The sequence below is a fragment of the Callospermophilus lateralis genome, chromosome 9 (genome assembly GCF_048772815.1).
Source record: "Callospermophilus lateralis isolate mCalLat2 chromosome 9, mCalLat2.hap1, whole genome shotgun sequence".
Classification (NCBI taxonomy): domain Eukaryota; kingdom Metazoa; phylum Chordata; class Mammalia; order Rodentia; family Sciuridae; genus Callospermophilus; species Callospermophilus lateralis.
In genome coordinates, this window is record NC_135313.1 from 87,258,670 (window position 1) to 87,279,848 (window position 21,179).

The window sequence follows — 21,179 nt, forward strand, 5'->3', positions numbered from 1 at the left end:
CTCTATCTGATGTGTGAAGGAATGTGATGGACATCCTTATCCAAAGTACATGTATGAAGACACAAATTGCTGTGAATATACTTTGTATACAACACAAGATATGAAAAATTTGTGCTCTATATATGAATATGAATTGTAATTCATTTCTCTGTCATACATAAATTAAAAAATTAATTTAAAAAAAGAATACTTAAAAAAGAGTTTCCCAAATCTTCTGATTCTTTTCCCTTTTCTTAATTTTTTGAAGTTCCTTATTCTGTATGCACTCTGTTTCTTCCATGATTTATGTTACCTTTCAACTTTCTTAATAATGTCTTGATTAATAATGTTTCTAGATTTAATATAGATTATCTTGTTCTTTTATGATTGACACTTTTTAGTTTTAAATTTAAGAAACATTTAACTATTACTCATTCACAAGGATGTTTCCTTATACTTTTCCCCTGAAAAATGTCCTGTTTTGTCTCATGAATTTAGATTTCAGTCCATCTTGGTCTGGAATCCACAGTACTTGGCACTTTTAGAAACATGAAAATGCTCATTTTTTTTTTTTTTTAATGCAGCCGGACTTTTGTAAGAAAAAAATATACTCAAATAGAAGTAAATTTCTGCCTAGTAACTTCAAAATATACTTGACTATTACATATATCAGAAAATAGCAAATTCCTTTTTCACAATGAGTCTGCTGCCAGAACTGGCATTGTGAAAACCTCCACTAAATCAAAGCCCAAATGGGAAAGGAAAAGACTCACAAAAACATTGGACACATTGATTCCGGCAAGTCTACCACTGCTGACCATCTGATCTACAAATGTGGTGGAATCGACAAAAGAAAATTGAAAAAATTGAGGAAAAAGCTGCTGAGATGAGAAAGGACTCCTTCAAATAAGCCTGGGTCTTCCATAAACTGAAAGCTAAGCATGAGTGTGGTACCACCATTGACATCTCCCTGTGGAAATTTGAGACCAGCAAGTATTATGTGACTATCATTGATGTCCCAGGACACAGAGACTCTATCAAAAACATGATTACAGGCATGTCTCAGGCTGACTGTGCTGTCCTGATTGTTGTTGAGCATGCCCTTCTGGCCTACACACTGGGTCTGAAATAACTAATTATTGATATTAACAAAATGGATTCCACTGAGCCACCTCCTACAGTCAGAAGAGATAGGAGGAAATCATTAAGGAAGTCAGCACCTATATTAAGAACGTTGGCTACAACCCTGATACAGTAGCATTTGTGCCAATTTCTGGTTGGAAAGGTAACAACATGTTGGAGCCTAGTGCTAATATGCCTTGGTTCAAGGGATGGAAACTCACCCATAAAGATGGCAGTGCCAGTGGAACCACATTGCTCAAAGCTTTAGACTGCATCCTGCCACCAACTCACCCAACTGACAAGCCTTTGCATTTGCCCTTTCCGGATGTCTACGGAATTGGTGGCTTTGGAACTCTCCCTGTGGGCCAAGTGTAGACTGATGTTCTCAAGCCCAGTTTGGTGATTGCCTTTGCTCCAGTCAATGTCACAACAGAAATAAAGTCAATTGAAATGTACCATGAAACTCTGAGTGAAGCTCTTCCTGTGTGGAATTCAATGTCAAGAACATGTCTGTCAAAGATGTTCATTATGGCAGTGTTGCTGGTGACAGCAAAAATTACCCATTAATGGAAGTAGCTGGTTTCACTGTGTAGGTGATTATCCTGAATCATCCAGGTCAAATCAGTGTTGGCTATGACCCCGTACTGGATTGTCACACAGCTCACATTGCTTGCAAGTTTGCTGAACTGAAAGAAAAGGTTGATGGCCATTCAGATAAAAAGCTGGAAAGTGGTCCTAAATTCTTGATATGGTTCCAGGAAAGCCCATGTGTGTTGACAGCTTCTCTGATTATCCTCCTCTGGGTCATTTTGCTGTGTGATATGAGGTAGATGGTTGCTGTGGCTGTCATCAAAGCAGTGGACAAGAAGGCTGCTGGAGCTGGCAAGGTCACCAAGTCTGCCCAGAAAGCTCAGAAGGTTAAATGAATATTACCCCAATACCTGCCACCCAAGTCTTACCCTAGTGGAGAAACAATGGCCTCAGAAATGTTTGTCTCAATTGGCCATTTAAGTTTAATAGAAATTAATGATAACAATGCATCGTAAAACCTTCAGAAGGAAAGGAAAACATTTTGTGGACCATTTGTGTGTGTCTGTGTGTATGCAGCAGTTTTAAATTATTAGTTTTTAAAATCAGTACTTTTTAATCGAAACAACTTGATCACAAATCTGTCACAGAATTTTGAGACCCATTAAAAAAAAAATCTTAATATAGAAACCTGTGTCTTCTTTTGGTCAACATGAACTTCTATACAAACGTTAGGCAAGAGTTCCTCAACCTATTTCTGGTGTTGAGATTCTGTTAACATCATGAGTATAATTAAGTTTTCTGGTTGGGAATTTAGTTTGGAAGGAAAACTAGGAGGGATCTTGTCTCAAGTACCTAGTGAATATCTGGGAGGACTGTATTGATTACAACATTTGGTTAGGGTAAAAAATAACTTTGTGATTTACTTTAGAGGGTCACTACTGTAATATTAAAGGCTGTTACTTATTGGGGAGGTGGAGAAAGAAAGAAAAGAAATTAACAAATTTATGATGACAAATAGGAAGCATACTTATTTTCCTCTCAGTGTCTCACTGATACAAATATTTAGAGGCAAAAACATTATACTTTTATGGAACCAAATAAAAAATAATAAAATCTTTAATACTTTTTCTGTAAATGGATACCATGCAGTCTTGAATGGCAAATAAGACAAACTGAAATATGGAGTAGGGTTAGTGTGGGTGGAGGGAAGGTGGACATTCTTTGCCACACCGTAGAACACAAAACTCAGAGCCAGAAAGCATGGTGAGAGCTTGTTCTAAAAAGGAAAAAAAAAATTGAGAAAGACAACTGCAATAGTGCACTCATATAGCTCTGTTCTCATCTTATTTACTAAGGTAACCCCCCCCCGTTTTTTTTCCTTTTCTCTTTTTTTAGTAAAGAGAGAATGTACTTGGGAGGTTAAAATTAAAAAAATGCACTGGCCTCTTTCAAGAACTTCATAGGTACTGAAGTGTTTACCAAATATCTAAAGTATTAAGGATTCTCTGAGTTGCAGCAAAGCATGTGTTTGAGAGCCATTTCATAGAAGTATTCGTTTAGATCTGCTCATCAATGTTTAGTTTCCTTTGTATCAAAATCCTTACAAATAAATTGTTCAGACTTAAAATAAGTAAAAAAATCCCTTGTGCAATTAGAGAAATTCTCAAATTTCCAATTATGATATGCTCCCAAATTTACTTCTCATCATCCTTTAACAAAACTCTTTTATTTTTCCCAATAAATGCATCAGTTTACACATTCTCTTATGTAATTTGGGCCTTTTGGCAAATGACATACAACTTAAGTGTGATTATAATATAGCATATATACTATTACCATTCTCTTGTAAATATTTACTTCTAGCACTTAACTTTTCTATAAGTACATAATAAACATTTAACCATTAAAATCATTTGTTCCATGCCAAATTAGCCTTTTTGGAGGGGGGGGGAGAGGGAGTTTGACTTTGGAATCAAGCAGCATTCCATGGCACATATTCCCCTTATAACATTCTTGAAAATTCTAAAAAAATTTAAAAAAAACACACAGAAATATTGAAAATTACGGCAAAAAGAATTCCATTTCAGATATTTAGAGGGTTTTTTTTAAACTATAATTCCCATAATGTTAAAATAGAAGTCATATTCAGCCGTGTTTTAGTCAGCTTTTTCACTGCTCTGACTAAAGGACCTGACTGGAACAACTGTAAAGGAGGAAATGTTTATTTAGAGGCTTACAATTTTATGGGGCTTAGTCCTTAGAAGGCAGGCTCCATTCCTTTGGGCTCATGGTAAAGCAGAACATCATGGAGGAAGCAACTCACATGATGATCTGGAAGCAAAGAGAAAAGTCTCCATTTGCCAGATAGAAATACATACCCCAAAGCCGTGCCCCAATTCCCACTTCCTCCAGTCTCACCCTACCACTTCAGTTAATGCTCAGTTTATTCTTATCAGGGAATTAATTTACTGATCATGTTAAGATGTCACAATCCAATCATTTCTCCTCTGAACCTTCTTGCATCTAAACCACAATAAGTTGTATACATATTCCACTGATGATGGTCAGAAGGACAGAAGACATTTATGGTTAAGAAAGTTTGGAGAACTGGGATTCAATCTTGACTTTCTATTTATGACAGCTTGCCCCTAAGAAAACCCAAATTAAACTCCATCATCCTCATTTCAGTTAACAAATCATTATCCACATTTATCCTGTAGCTATAATTTCTAAGCATGTGACTCATATGTAAAATAAAACTCACCGAATCTATCACTAGGAGAAATAGGTAATGTGACAAAGAAAATTTCAAATTGTTATTATAAATGTTCCCACAAAGAAAGCCCTAGGACAAATGTTTTGCACGTAAATTCCATAAATCTGTTAAGGAAGGAGTAACATCCATCTTATACAAGTCTTTCAAAGAATAGAAAGGAAATGTATTATACTTTGTGTTATTCATCTATGGCTATATAATACATCCCAGAGCTTAAGGGCTTAGAACAACACACATTAATCATCTCACAGTTCACATAGTTCAGAATCTAGGCAAGGTTTCACTGAGACCTCTGGCTCAAGGTCTCTCCCAAGACTGCAATCAAGGAGGAGTTGCTGTTAACCAAGGGAGAAGACTACAAGAAGACTAATTAGGTAGGTGAAACCAGGGCAGGAGTTTGGACATTTTAGCTTTGAGATGCTGAAGATGACAAGTAGTCAGGTGTATATATGGGTAGGCAAAGAAGTCTCAAATGGAGATATAAAGCAGAAGGCCAGATGAAACCACCTATTAATAAGTACAGATTGAAAAGACACAAGATTGATTGCTGGGACTGATTCCTGGATGAAGAGGACTAGAATGAAGGTGGTAAAGAGATAGGAGGGACAATAGGCAGTGGGTTCAGGAATCTGGTGAAGGGATTGATCAACTGTATCAAATGCTCTTGAAAAATCAAGAATGATGAGGGCATTATGTAACCGATGTCTACATATCCAAATGAAGTTTGTATCAATTCAAAATTTAATAGGCACAGTATTTATCATTTTACCTTTAATTAACATAAACTAATAGTGCATATTTATGAGGTAGCATATGATGTTTTGATCTAGATACATTATAGAAAAATTCAATCAAAAATCAATCTCATCACCATATCTATCACCTTTTAAAAGGTGACTAGAAGAGTCTAAAATCGTCAAAAGGTTGAGTAAGTGGGGGCCTGGTGGCATACACCTTAATCCCAGTGATTCAAGAGGGTGAAGATGGAAAGTTTGAGGCCAGCCTCAGCAACTTAACAAGACCCTGAATCAAAATTTTAAAAAATTGAAAGAACTGGGGATGTAGTTCAGTGGTAAGACACCCTTCAGTTCAATCCCCAGTCCTCCAGTCTCCCCCCAAAAGGTTAAGTAGTAGTTCACAATATCCTTACTGCTCTACCCTCAAACACTTACCCTGGGGACGGCAAATTAGGAAAACCCCTATAAACTCAGCATGGAGGATGGGCATGGACCTACCATATGACCCAGCTATACCACGGCTCAATGTTTGCCCTGAAGAAATAGAGCCATCTAACAACAGTAATCATGCATACCAATATTTATAGCAGCACCATTCATAGTAGCCATACTATGGAAACAGACTAGTGTCCATCAACAGATGAATGGATAAAAAAAAATATGTGATATACATGCACAATGGGGTTTTATTCAGACATAAAGAAAAAATAAAATTATGACATTTGAAGAAAAATGTATGAAACTAGAAACCATCCTGTTAAGTAAAACATGTCAACCTCAGAAGGGTCCTGTGTTTTCTCTCATATGTAGAAGCTAGAAAGGAAAAATGGAAAACAAAGGTGAGATATAGATCCCCTAAAAATGAATGGTAGCTCAGTGGATGAAAGGAACCAAGGAAAGTAAGGTTGGGATGGAGGAGAAAAAGAGCTAGGGAGTTATTGATCAAATTATATTGTTATCTTTTGTGCAGGTATGAATATGTAACAACAAATCTCATTGATATGTACAATTAGAATGCACCAATTTAAAAATGTGAAAAAGAATTTGAGAAAAAAAAAAAACATTCACCAGTCTCCAATAACAGCTGCTCTATATAGCTTCCAGATCATGTGATAATGCCAATATACTTCCAATTTCAAAAACAGACAAAAAGTCCAAGCAAAATTATGTGCCAACTTCACATATAAGCCTAGATGCAATACTAATAAAATAATAGAAAATTCAATTTAGGAATGTATTAAATCCAAGAAGTATTTATCTCAGACAGCAGAGGATTTGATCTTGAAAATCTATTAAAGCAATTCATCATATTATCAAATTAAAGGAGAAAAACAAACACACGAGAGAAAAAAAAAACTTTGGATAGAATTCAACACCCATTTATGACATAAACTATTAAATAAATAAAATATCTTTGAATATATAACAGATATCTAATCAAACTGGCAAAAGACATTGCACTTGATGGAATATTTGCTGGATTCCTTTAATATCAGAGACAACAAACACATCTCCATTTCTTCATTCCTAACTTGCATTTTATTGGAATGTTGAAAAAAAGAAAAGAATAAAGAAAGAAACCATATGTGGATTAAGGAAAAAGAGACAAAATTGTCATTATTCACAAGTAATTAGATTGCATACAAAAATGGAAGAGATTCTGGAAACTGCTGTAATCAGTTGAAGATTAAAGAATTGTAAGTGGATATTAATGTTCATAGATGATCAAAGGATAAGAATATTAAAGGAAATGAAAAAAATATGAGTAAGGAATTTTCTTACAGGATATCAAGATTTAATTAAAGTGAAAGTAAAGGAGCTAGATAAACAGACCAAAGGATCACAACAGAAAATTGAGATACTAGCTTACATATTTTTTGGACCCAGGTTATACAGAAGAAGGTAAGAACAATGTAGGCCCCTTACAAATGCTGCTGTACTGATCTCAGGGAGACAATAGATCTCTATCTTACTCTATACACAATAATTAAAATTTTACACTCCTAAGCAAATGTTGCAAAATATCAATATTACTGGACTAGAGAATTGTTTTTACATATTAAAACTAACTAGACGTAAATTCTAAATGTACACATACTACCAAACTTTAAAACTATAGAAAAAAATAGAGTAGAAATACAAAGCAAAACTTACAAAGATATTAACACACATGAGTGACAAAAGATACATGCAAAGAACTCTAAACCTTACTTAGTAAGGTCAAATCAATACATTGGAAAATGGGAGGAAGATTTGAATGACCAAATTAGATAACAAGTAATGTGCCAAATATGCATATAAAAAGATAATAAACTTCAACATTTACTTGTAAAATGCAAATTAAAACAATAATATAAATAATTTCTCATGTTTCTAATTGGAAAAAAATGGTTTTTTACAGTTAATAATGTGTGTTACTTGAAAGAATGCATGAAAATAAATTTATTTATGTGTGGCTCATGAGATAGTATCTTGTAACTACTACAAAACACAATTTGACAAAATAGCAACATTGAAAATACTTGTTTCTCATATTCTAATGTCTATTACTTTTGCTTCTCCTTATAACACCCTAAACAAACTTTTCCAAAAGTGCTCCTAGGAACACCATTAGAGAAAAAAAAATAGTTAATTTCCCATCATGTGGGTATAGATAAATCAATAGAATTACTGCTATAATAGTCTACATGGTAGCTAAAATTAATGAGGCATCTCAACCTGGAATAAACATCAAAAACATGAGTTATACTTTTAAAAACAAATTGCAAATATATATTTAATATCATATAGATTCTGTAGATTAGCAAAGCAACAAAATATTTTCTTTTCTAGTAAAATTACAAAAGTCAAAATATAGCAGAATAATTCTGTTACACTAATAGCTGAGGTGACATCTCATTGTGGTTTTGATTTATATCTTTTCTAATATTCATGGTATTGAGTGTCTTTTCATCTGCTTTTACTAAGAAAATCTGGAAAGGGAGAAATGGTGGAAGATAATTAAGTCCCTGTTCCTAGTCTCATACCATTGATTATGTAAAGCGTCCCACGAAGGACAGTTCATTCTTTTTCATTTCTGTAGATATAGTTCATTAAGTTCATGAGAAAAAGCAGGATATTGGTCAGGATTTGGAAGACAGCTGGCAAGGAAGAATTAGCTGTGTATGTATCTGAGCTGATGTCATACTCAGTGGTACACAAGACATGCTGGTGGAAGAGCCGTGGTGGGTGAATACTGGCTTGTTTGTGAAAATCTGGGGAACAACCAGAAGTAATAGTAAAAATGTAAATGAGCAAATGCAGGAGGAGGCTCAGAGAACACTCTAAATCTTCCACTTAATTCATGCTTTCTTCCATAGGGATGATTTTGCATGTATACATAATCAGTAATTCATTAAATAATATTTAAAATATAGGACTGAAGGAGGAAACATACAGATTGTTTCCTAACATACATTTGCCTCATTGTTTGTCATGCAAATCATTTTACCATTTTGTGTCTTCAATCCTTTTCACATAGCATTTGGGGAATATGATATGTGATTTATTTTTATTTTTTATGTTTTTACAAGACCATTATACAACTACTTTCTTATGGTTTGGATGTGAGGTGTCCCTCCAAATTTTACCTGTGAGATAATGCAAGACAATTTGGAGGAGAAATGATTGAGTTATAACCTTAGCCTAATCAGTGAGTTAATCCCCGATAGGTTTAACTGAAGTGGTAAAGTGTGGCTGGAAGGGGTGGGAACTGGGGCATGGCTTTGGGTATATATTTGTATCTGGAGAGTGGAGCCTCTCTCTCTCTTGCCTCCTGGTCACCATGATGGGAACTGCTTTCTTATACCACCCTGTCCCACCATATTGTTCAGCCTCACCTCAAGCCCTGAGGAATGGAGCTGGCCTTCTATGGGCTAAGACCTCTGAAACCGTGATCCCTCAAATAAACCTTTGCTCCTCTATAATTGTTCTGGTCAGATTCTTCAGTTACAATAACTAAAAAGGTGACTAAATCATACATAAAGATAAAAAGTGGAAACCCCCTTGGAACAACAGAGAGCATGGAAGGTATGATATGGCTAACTTGGTATCTAAAAGGGGAATAACAAACTCTAGTTCATGCTCCAAAATGCCTTATTGTTTCCTCAAGAAGTTTTGAAGAGTGAAATGTCATGTAGAAACTCTAGTGCCAAAATAGGCAAAGAATGTCTTCCTGCTTTGTAAAGAGTATGAATAGCAATTTTGTTTTTGTTTTTGTTTTTGTTTTTTGGTCAGGGAGCCAAATCCAGAACTTATATATTTTAGAGAAACTAAGATTTGTATTTGTTAATGTGAAATACTCTCTCAACCATATGTAACCAGGACCGTGGATTGATCAAATGACACCTTATCTGGATATTTAAAAATGATTTTAGGAAATAAAACTATTATTTATTTCAATTCTTTTAGGTCCCCAAATAAAGTAACAATTATATTTTTATATTCTTCACATCACATCAATTGCACATCTTACACACACACACACACACACACACACACACACACACTTAGAAATAAGCAATCAGAAATACATGGACATAAATCTGACATATCCAGAGGAAGCAAAAGAACACAGTCCTCCAGTGTTCCAAAACTGACAGGTCTCTGACAATTGATGACAGTGAAGAAATCCTGTTGCCTCCTTCAGGACAAGATGTCTTAATGATACAATTTCTTCAGAATCAAAGAAATGTCAGATGTTATTAACATTAACAGAAATCTTAAATATATGGCATGGCAAATTGTGCTAGTATCATTCGATTTGATTCATGCTTTTCAAAGACCTAGTTTCTTGGCCTCAATTGATGCTAAAATCTACTATTTAAAAGGATTGTTGGTCTCTGGGTCTTGTCAGAATAAATGAAGTAAGTGGAAATATAAATGGTGATTATTTCACATTGATTTATTATTCTTCTGCTCATTTGGAAAAAAAATACATTGCTTGCATCATCTGTTATTACAGCCATCAACCTAAATGTTACAATTTCCTAGAAATATAGTATGCAATAAGAATGAAAAGAAGTGTTTTCATCATATGTGAGACTGAGTATGTGGCAAAAGATTTTGCATAAAGGAGGAGAGTGCTGTGGGGTACATTACTGGGTGTTTTAGTCAGCTTTTTTATTGCTATGACTAAAAGACCTGACAACAATGATTTTAGTAAGGAAAAGTTTATTTGAAGGCGTATAGTTTCAGAGATCTCAGTACATAGACAGCCAACTCCATTCCTTGCAGCTCAAAATAAGACAGAACATAATGGCAAAAAGTGTGGCAGAGGGAAGCAACTCACATGATGATCAGAAAGCAGACAGACACTCCACTTACCAGATTCAAAATATTCACCCCAAAGGCATACCTGCAATGTCCCACCTTCTTCAGCCATGCCCTATCAGCCATATCCTAGCAGTGGTAATTGAAAGTTAAATTAATTTAAAATTAATATCACTAGGGAATCAACTCACTGGTTGGGATAATGCTCTCATAACCCAACAATTTCTCCTCTAAACCTCTTTGCATTGTCTCATACATGAGCTTTTGAGGGATACCTCACATCCAAACCACAACACCTAGCACTGGGGAAGTTATTAATGAATTCTACAATTAGATTCAAAAAATACTTTGTGTTCCTAATGTGTTCCAGGTATTTTTCTAGTTACTGAGGATGTCAGCTAATAAAGATAATTTTCCTGTCCTAGCAAGTCTTACAATGTATCTGGGAAGACAGAGAATATACATTGAATAAATAAAAGAAATAAGTAAAAATTAGAACAACGTATAGGACCACAAGTGCAAGTGGAGATTAAATAGTTACTTGGAATCAAGCACTCAAGATAGGCATTCAATGAGGGTGACATTTGTGCCAGTATCTAATGGTAGTAAAGAAATTAGCAACATGGGGTGAGTGGGTACAGAGCTGCCCTGGCTGAAGGAATGAGCAGTGAAAAGTTCCTGAGACAAGTGTATGGTCAGTGTGTTTAACAGAGGCAGCAATTCAATTGTTCAAGTGGTAGAAGCAGAGTGAAAAGCAACAGGAGCTGATGGAGAGGAATGTGTGAGGAAGAACCTTGTAGAAGGTGGAGGCCCCTGGCCTCTGAAAGATTTGAGGAGGTTTGCGAAGGATTGAGGTGCTTGCTGAAAAGTTGGGGATCTGGGAAAGACTCTCAACAAGGGCCTCATGAGCCGACTTAAACGTCAGTAAGAAATATTCTGCATTAGGCACAGATTATGGGACAGGAAGAGGCACAGAGGCCAGGGAGGAAGTCCTCGCAGAAGAAGTGATACTTGACACCAGAGGTGCAAAAGATAGGTAATCATGCACTTCATGGGGTTCATGGGGTGGGCCAGGACAAGTGATATTTGGATTCTGATTAAAATAAAATCTCAAATACAAGGTAAAATAAATGATGATATAGGTTGGAACAGAAGACCTGGAAAAATATTTTTTTATATTATTCCTTCTTGCACAAAATTTACTCTTTTTACATTAGCATAATTTTTATTTTTCTTCTCAGTTTGAAAAATCATGACTAATTGGGAGGAAAGATGCAGATTCTCCATCATCCATAAACTTTCAATGATGCCCTTGCATTTGTGGAGCACTGCCTCATTCCCCAGAAGCTAGCAGTGGGGTGCAAAATGCATTGAAGCACACTGCATGTCTTCCATAAATGCACATAAAACTTCAGCAGTCAAGAGGATGGAGCTATTAAAGAAAACAATATGGGTATAAAACAGTTTTGCAGAGATTAATTTTTTTTAAGCCAGGAGCTTTTTTCTAAAAGGACAGCTTGGATTTCTGATTAGAGATTAGAAGAAATGATGATTGAAGTACTCATTTCAATACCAATAGCCTAACGTGTGCATTAGTCCAATTCATATTTGGTTTGGCGAGGAAAGAAACAAATCATGATCATACATTTTCTTCAAGTATATGACCGTGTTATAGCCACATTGTTCTGAAATTGGTGGATTTGGTGTGGTTATTTTAACCAATTTGCAGTTTCAATTTTGCATTTAGTTTTTAATAATTTGGAGATAGAAATGAAAGGATGAAAGAATAACCATAAAAAGGACCAGGAATCATTTTGTGTTAAGAATATATTGATTTCCTCATTTGCCCAACTACTCATTCCTTTAAACTCACTGTTTATCTGGAAGTTATTGAAAATGGCAGGCAGGCATAGACTTTTGATGAATCAATATCCTTCCTTTGAGATCAGCAACTGCTAAGCTGCATTTTCATATATTGCAGGAGAATGCTTTTAGTAGAAGACTTTTGAATGCTCTTTTGACAAATGAATCCAAACATCTTATTCTATCAAGCATGCACTTTTATATCCCGGAAGTATTTCACTCTTATTAAGCAGAAGTAAAGAGCATATTATATCTTCAGTTTTTCAGAATTCAGGTTTCTTTCCATTCTTTTGAAGTTATTGAAAATTATAGTATATTTCTTTCCTACCAATAAGCCATAACGAAACCTGTGAGATCTAAGCATAGGCACAGAAAGGTGAACTGGAAAAAGTTAGTGGAGGAAGGAGGAGGAAGATTGTCTCACACACCTGTGACTTTTAATTTTCTCAGTGGTTGCCTAGAGTTTCAATGTGTTTACAACAAATCTATGGATGCCACTATATCAGATAACACTACACTGCTCTCCTGGCAGTACAAGTAGCTGGTGATGGAGTATTCTTGGTTCCTCTTTTCTGTCCCTTATTATATTGCTGTAGTTCATGTCACATGTCCATAAAACATAATCAACTAATATATTGTTGCTATTGATATATAAAACAAACTGTCTTCAAGTATAGTAATCTATAAGCCTAACATTTTATTGAAAAAAACAAAAGATTTTATTTTATCTTCATTTATTCCTTTTCTAATGCTATTATTTTACTAGAGTTTAGTGCATGACCTCTAAAATTGTCCTTCTCTATGAATAGCTCCTTTTAATAATTTTTGTAAGGCAGCACTATGGTGGTGATGGATTTTGTCAATTTTCATTTGTATGAAAAATATTTCTTGTTAATTTTGAAGGACAATTTCTCTGGATACAGAATTATATGTTGGTATCTTTTTTTTCCCCTTCTGCAGTTTAATTTTTCATTCTACACTCTTCTTACTTAAGGAAAATTGTGATGTAACTCCTACCCTTGCCCTCTAATAGGTAAGGGCTCCTCACTCTTCTCAGCCTAACTTATTTCCAAGATTTTTCTCTTTGTCTAGGATCTTCTTCAGTTTTAATACAATATACCAAAGTTTAAATTTTCTTTTTCCTTTTTCCCTTTTGTCTCCTTTTGGTCTGTACATTGCAGATAGGTTACATTTTTTTGGAATGGCCCAACATTTCTTGTATATTCTGTTCCACTATTTGTAAGGAAAAAAAAAAAAAAAAAAAAACCTCTTTGCAGTTGGGAGAAATTTCTATTAGGCTTTCTTGAAAATTAGTGATTTCTTTAATTTTGTTAAATTCAATAAACCCATCAATGCATTCTTTATTTCTATTAGATTATTTCTGTTTGTGGGATTTCCTTTTAATTCTTCTTGAAGCTTCTGTCTCTCTGGTGACATTTCCATCTGCTGTTGCATATTGTTCATTTTTTCCATTCGAGTTCTCCGCATTTGATTAGAAATTTCTTAAAAATTCCCTGTTTGATAATTTTAAATTCTCTGCCACATCTGATGCATTCATTGTCTCATTGGATTGTGGTTTTTCTCTTAGCATGCCTTGAGATTTTTTTCCTTGAAAGCCATTCATGATGTACTGGGTAAAAGAAACTGAAGAAAAATAGGCCTTTCCTGTGAGGTTTTAATTTATGTGCCTAAAAGTCACCTGAATCTTACCATTTGCTATTGTTTTGGTGTCATAGGCTAAACTTATTTTGTCTTCCTTTGTCTTGTTTGTGTGTGTGTGTGGGGGGGAGGGGTCTCACTTATTGTTTTTGCATTTCTGTAGTCTCTGAGGATTGCCATAATTTCACCTGTCATCTGTTATGATCTCGGAGTCCTACGGAGGTGGTAATAATCACTCTGGAGTAAGTATTTTTAATGAATCCTATGATTGGATCTGTCTTTTAGCAAGTGGTGTTCCTAGGTTGACCTTCACAAATGCTTTTCAGTTCTGGTCTCTCCCCAGGTGAGGGAGGAAGGCTTAAGGGATCTAGAGAAGAGTACTTCCTTCTCCAGGTGTGTTGGCTTTTGATAAACCCTGAAGATATTTTGCTAAGTGAAATAAGCCACACACAGGAGACAAAACTATATGTGATCTAAAAGAGTCAGACTATGGAAGAAAATAGAATGATGTCTAACATGACTGGCCAAAGGAATGTAGCTCATGATTGAAAAGAACACAGCTTCATCTACACAAGCTGCAATTCTCAGCAATACTCTATTGTATGCTTAAAAATGTAGGTTGCTAGAGCATAGGTTAAATTGTCTTGCTTTTTTCTTTTACAGTGTTGAAGATCTAACCCAGGGTCTCATGCCTGCTAGGCAAGGGCTCTGAAACTGACCTATATTCTCAGCCCTTTGCATAATGTTTATACCGTAAAAAGAGAGAGAGTGAACTTTTAAAGGTGATGGTGATTTTAAGACATTGTATATGGTGACAGGTTCATAGGTGTACATACTTTAAGTCCATCAAAAATTACACATTAAATATTGTTTGCATGCCCTTCACTCATATCTTAACAAAAATTAAAATAAAATAAAGGAGTGGGAGAAAAATCAAACGTGAAAAATGTAAGCATATGTTACTTAGAATTCAGAAGGTGTTAAAACAAATGTAAGCTTCTTGCCTTCTTTGTGATTTCTCATGAAGTGAATTAGAGGCTGTCTGCAGCAGGAAGGAAGATACATGAAGAAATGCTGGATCCTGAGCTTTACTCAGGTTCTCAGTTGCTTTTCTTCTCAGAAATAACGCCTGGAATTCCATAGCTTGTCATTGTGCAGGAATTCTTTAAATATTATTTTTCCTGGGGAAGGGTGTGTGTGTGTGTGTGTGTGTGTGTGTGTGTGTGTGTGTATTTCCTGGAGTACAATACATACATACATATTTTTTCCCCAGTTTATATCTTGAGTTCACTATGTAAGAGTGGAAGTCCATATGTCCCAAAACTTTGCTTCCCACCCCCCCAACATGTTGGGGGCCTTTCCTTAATTACTTAATAAATAAGTGAACTCTCTAACACAAAAGAAATTGTTAGATTGGGGTTGTTCTGGGGGAATATTTGCAAAAAAAAAAAAAAAATCCTGAGGTGCTAATGACTGTGCTCTGACAAACTTCAGTAATTGTTAGAAGAAAATAAAATTTCAAAATGAGAATAAATGGAGAATCCCATGTCAGTAAGTATGGAGTGACAATTACAATCATTATCACAACATGGGATTGTTTTTAGGTAATGCAAAAATTGTCTCTGAAAGCAACAAGCTTTGTGAATCTCAGTATACATTCAAGTATAGCATGGACATATGTGGTTGAAATGATCTATTAGATGAAGAATTTTAAGCCATAAAGTAAGAAATGAAAGCAAGCTAAAATTAAAGCAGAAACAAAACAGCTCTGTAAAAATGAGGACAGTTTCTTCTAGAATCAGCTTTAGTACAAAGGCATGATAAAAATTTTAATAGAAAAATAGAAACACTTCCCGTGGTCCTTTAGCTTTTCTCGAATGTGACATTGCAATTGCCGTGGATTGTGGGGTAGTCGGGCAAACATGATTGTGAGTGAAGCCAAATATTCCGCAGAACCATGGGATAAAGTGAATCCTTTTCAACATGCTCCTTTTCTCAACCTCACTGCCATGGGTTTTTCTTTTATCATCATGGTTTTATTTTGTTCCTTCTTTTTCAATTTCATTTCTTAACAGTATTTTTCAAAGTAACAGAAAACCTTAACACTCTTTCACTGACTCTTTAACTTCAGAAGCTGTGGGGTTTAGCTTTGGTTTTACTTTCTGATAAAATCAAATGGGGCAACACTCCAGGATGGAGCTCCCACAAGCTGATCCACGTGAAGAAGATAGTCTTTTATTTTATTTTATTTTATTTTATTTAAAGAGAGAGAGAGAGAGAGAGACTGAGAGAGATAATTTTTTTAATATCTATTTTTCAGTTTTCCGTGGACGCAACATCTTTATTTTATTTTTATGTGGTGCTGAGGATCGAACCCAGTGCCCTGCACATGCCAGGCGAGCATGTTACCATTTGAGCCACATCCCCAGCCCCAGATACAGTCTTTTAGACGTGTGCTGTCCCTGGGAATGGTGGTAAGTGGATTTCAAAATTAATTCTTTATTGACAAACCACATTAGAACTTGGGTTTTATCTTCCCAATGTCTTAAAATTTTGTTTTGTTTTGTTTATTTCATATTTTTGGCCCAAGCAATATCATTATCTCCATTAGGCAACTCACAGAAGAGGCTACTATCTTGAATAAATATTCATAAGATTGTTTTCTTATATAACATTAGAATATTTTAAAATTTTTTTAGGATATAAGCAAGTTAGAAAACTTCATTTGAAAAATAACAATAGCATGAGTTTCTAATAAAGAAAAAAATAAACAGTTATTTTCATTTAGTTTATACCCAAAGACTGTTATGTCTATCTCAACCACTATTTAAATACGTAAGTTAAGTATATCAGAAATTCTGCCAATCTCTCTATTTATATATTATCTATTTCCTAAGATAATTTTATTTCATTATAAGGTGATCATATAGAGAACATATAAATAAAATAAAATATTCATTATAAATGCCAATCAAGAAAGAAGTAGTATTAAACATCTCAAAAGCTAAGGAATAAAAATGTTACTTTTATATGATGCTGAAAAAAAAATATTTTTTTTGAATTTTTACTTGATATGTGTGTGGGTGACTAGAATCCTGGCTAGTCACTTTAAATTAAACCATTGTGATAAATAGGCAGGGATAACTAGATCAGGTTTCATCTTTCCTAATTTCCATGAAGAATATGGGCATACTTACAATTCCAAAAAAAAAAAAAAAAAAAAAAAAGAAAAGAAAGAAAGATAGATAGAAAGAAATGTGAAACAAAACAAAAATAACCTAAGCTAAAAAGTGAAAGAAAGGGAGAGATGGAAATACAGAAGGAAGAACAGGGGAAGGAAGAAAGAGAGGTTGAAAGGATATGAGGGAGAGGGAAGGATATCAAATGAAACCCTGTTTCTAAAATTATAGCAATATTTTTATACATTTAATGAGCTAGACAGAAGGAGAGATACTTATTAAGTATTTGGGATTCTAAGATCCATTTCAAGTCAGAAAGCTTGAGATAGGGGAAAAAAACAATCTAAATAAGAATCAGAGGAATCAAAGGACAATACAATGAAACAAAACCTATATGAAAATTATATTCATTCTGGAGTACCAAGGATTGATTTTGCATTTGTATTTTTAAAAGAAGAACATTTGCAGATTGAATATGCTGTGTAAAAGCACCAAGCCAGGTGTTAACCATAATTTTATGTCTTTCCTATTTCTTTCAATAGTTTTCACAAGTCTGAAGCAAAACATAGCAGGGTGAACTTGAAAAGACTTCCTGTGTCCTTTTGTGCTATTAAAATAAATTACATTTGCAACTGTCAAACCAGTTTTCATCCTCCTGGTGAAGAGATAACCACCCTCTTGCATGTTATCCTTAGAGCAGTCATGCTCCACCTCCCTCTCACCTTAAAACAAAAGAGAAGAGAAAAAGTTAGAAACAAAGGTTTCCATCTACTTTTTCTTTAAGTATAAAAGCAATGAAAATCTACTCAACAGAGGAGGAAAACAGCAGGCTACCAGACATCCTTTAATATGCTTCTATAATTTTTCTCTCCTATTTTTTGTTTCGTTCAGAAAAAAAATATTTTTGATAAAGCCTGTTTTTAAGAAAGTTGAAACAATGATCATCACCAATTTCATTGGTATTCTGTGTAAATCGTGAACATAGTTTATATACAGAGCTACGAAAAATTGTGCTGTGAATGGATAATTATGATTGTAATGTATTCCACTATTGTCATGTATGTAAGGAATAAAAATAAATTAATTAATTAAAAAAAGAATATGGAGTAGATCCATTGAATGATATCTAATGTAAATTCAAAGGTGAAAACTACAAGCTAGGCTAAGGAAGTCTCTAGAATAATGACAAATGAACTGCAAGTATACCTACGTTCTTTATGGAATTCATAACCATATTCACATGATTAATAAGTGCAAAAATTTCACATTTGCTGAATGAAAATGAGATAAAAATTTTTGTTAGTAATGTAGGTGTTATGACAAAAAAAAACATTAAAAAGTTTTATAATTTGAAGTCCTGTTTAGGAGCATAAACTTATTTTTTAGAAGTTCATGTAATTTTTATTGTTCTGAAGAGAAGTCTTCTTCTTTTTTTTAATAAAAAGTCCTCTAAAACTAAAGTTTCATTGTGCAACTGAGTTCTTGAAAGTCAAAGAGAGTTAGAAATGCAAATATCTTTAAAAGTCAAGGCACCCACAGAAATAATTTTAAAACTACTCTTATCTCTTATTGTATGAGGAAACTGCAAAACAAATCATGAAGTAACAAACCTGCTAATTGTAATTAACTAATTAATTATTTGGAATTAACTGATTACCTAATTGCAATTAACTAATTGTAATTAACTAATACTGTAAACCAACAGAAACAAGTCCTGGTTCAGTGATCAAGAGGCTTTGCATTTTGGGTCTCTTTGCCTAAGTGTACAGGGACAAATCTTCCTTACTGGTGTGTGTTGCTTACTTGGCCACTGCAACCTCAAGTTGGCCTTGGATCCTTTTTTATTCTTTCTCTGTTCTCCTCCCCCACTCTCTAGTCTTTTATTTCTAGTTTCTTGCACTTCTGTCTCTCTTCATAAGACAGGAAACACCTTGCAGGAAGTATAAGCGAACAAAATTACATTGGAATTTATGTGTCCTGGAGGGGACCCTCAGCCAAACATTACTCCAGGCAGAAATGCAAAGGTTCAGCCCACTTGCTTTCTCAGTGGAATAGACTCAGGGGGTATTTACACCCCAGAACCCCCAGTCAGCATCTGGCTGAGGTATGTACTTTGCTGGATATCATTCTGTTTCTAGATTTTTCCCCATCCCACTCCCCTAAATTCTTACCAGCCCTCCCTGGGAGCACTTCTTTCATACAGTACTTGCTAAATGAAAATCTTCATCTAAGTTTCTTCTTCTAAGTTCTTCCCATTACAAAGTACCCGCAAGATGTGGACTGAGGTCCCTTTTCCCTCTATTATTTCTTGATTCAGGTTATGCACCTCCACAATATGTGAGTATGTATGTATTGTATATGTAGATAAATAGATAGATAGATACTTTATTTATCTCTATATGCACATCAGGCCATATTGTTATGCTTGACTCATTTCCAGTGAACAAAACACAGAACAGTGACAGCAACATTTTATAAATCAATCTGATTTCTATACCATAGAGATGAAACTGCAATTGCACTTTTACCTACTAAACTATTCATACAAATTAAAAGGGCATGCTATTTTCGTAGGGTGTCTATTGATATAAAACCCTTATTTGGATTCTTTGAAATTAGAGGAGAGAGAAAATTGAGTATGTAATTACCTGAGGTTGATACTAAATTATCTGAGGTTGAATGAAGGTAAAGAGATTATTTCTGTAGTTTTCACATGCTGGTTCTCGGGAAGAAATATAATAATGATGGTAAATATATATGGGTGGCCTTTTTTGTGTTATGTTTTGATGTCTTTTTTTTTCTTTAAAGAAAAAAACAGTTGCAAACCATTTAGTATTAAAAAGAATTGTCAACTAAAAGGCATGCAAAGACACATGCAGTTACCATCCAAGTCAAACACAGAAACATGAAGTTGGACCCTTAGTTGAACTGCAAACATAATGGCAAGTTATGAGGGGAGAAAGGTAGTGATATTTGGCAAACTATGAGAATGCACTTATAATTCTATAGTCCTTATGCTGCAAAATATATCAATAAATTAGAGACCACAAATTTACATAGTGTACGTCAGCTACAGAGTATTCTCAGAGTCTTTTTCAAAGAATCATTTTCTCAAATTTGTCTGATAATTCCAAATGCAGCAATAATTATGTTGAGCTGCTTAATTATGATGCAGATAGTTTCTTTGTATTAATTAATTCTTTTTTATTGGTGCATAAAAGTTATACGTAATAGTAGGTTTCATCGTGACATATTCCTACATACACATAAAATGTTTTGATGGATTTCACCCACCAGCACCTCAACTTTACTTTCCCTCTTCCCTCTGATCTCTTTCCTCCTTGCTATTAACCTCCCCCTATTTTCATGAGATTCCTCTAGGTTCTACATATAAAGAAAACCCATATTGCTTAACTTATTGAGTGTGGCTTATTTTATCTAACATGATGATCTCCAGTCCCATCTCTTTTCTTGCAAATGATATAATTTCATTCTTCTTGTGGTTAAATAAAATGCCATTGTGTACATATACCAACATTTTCTGTATGAGTTAATCTGTTGACAGACTCCTAGGCTGGTTCCATAGCTTGGCTATTGTGAATTGTGCTATAAACATGTGTGTGTGTGTGTGTGTGTGTGTGTGTGTGTGTGTGTGTGTGTGTGTGTGTATATATATATTATATATATATATAATGCCATCTTTATTTCTTTGGGGTAAATATTGATGAGTTCTATATCTGGGTCACATGGTGGTTTCATTCCCAATGTTTGGGGGCACCTCCACAATGACCTTTTCAGTGGTTGTACTAATTTTCATTTTCAACCAACAGTGTGTTTTTTTTCCCCCTACATCCTTGCCAGCATTTATTATTATTTGTATTCTTTTTTAAAAATTTGTTCTTTGTAAATGTACATGACAGTATATTTTGACATATACATACATGGAACAAAACTAATTCTAATTAGGATCCCATTCTTGTGGTTGTAGATGATGTGGAGTTTCACTGGTGGTGTATTCATATA

General features: G+C 34.5%; 1 pseudogene; it reads left to right on the forward strand.

Moving 5' to 3' along the window:
* Nucleotides 1-731: 731 nt before the first annotated feature.
* LOC143407214 (elongation factor 1-alpha 1 pseudogene) lies at nt 732-2,031 on the forward strand (annotated as a pseudogene).
* The last annotated feature ends 19,148 nt before the right edge of the window (nt 2,032-21,179 follow it).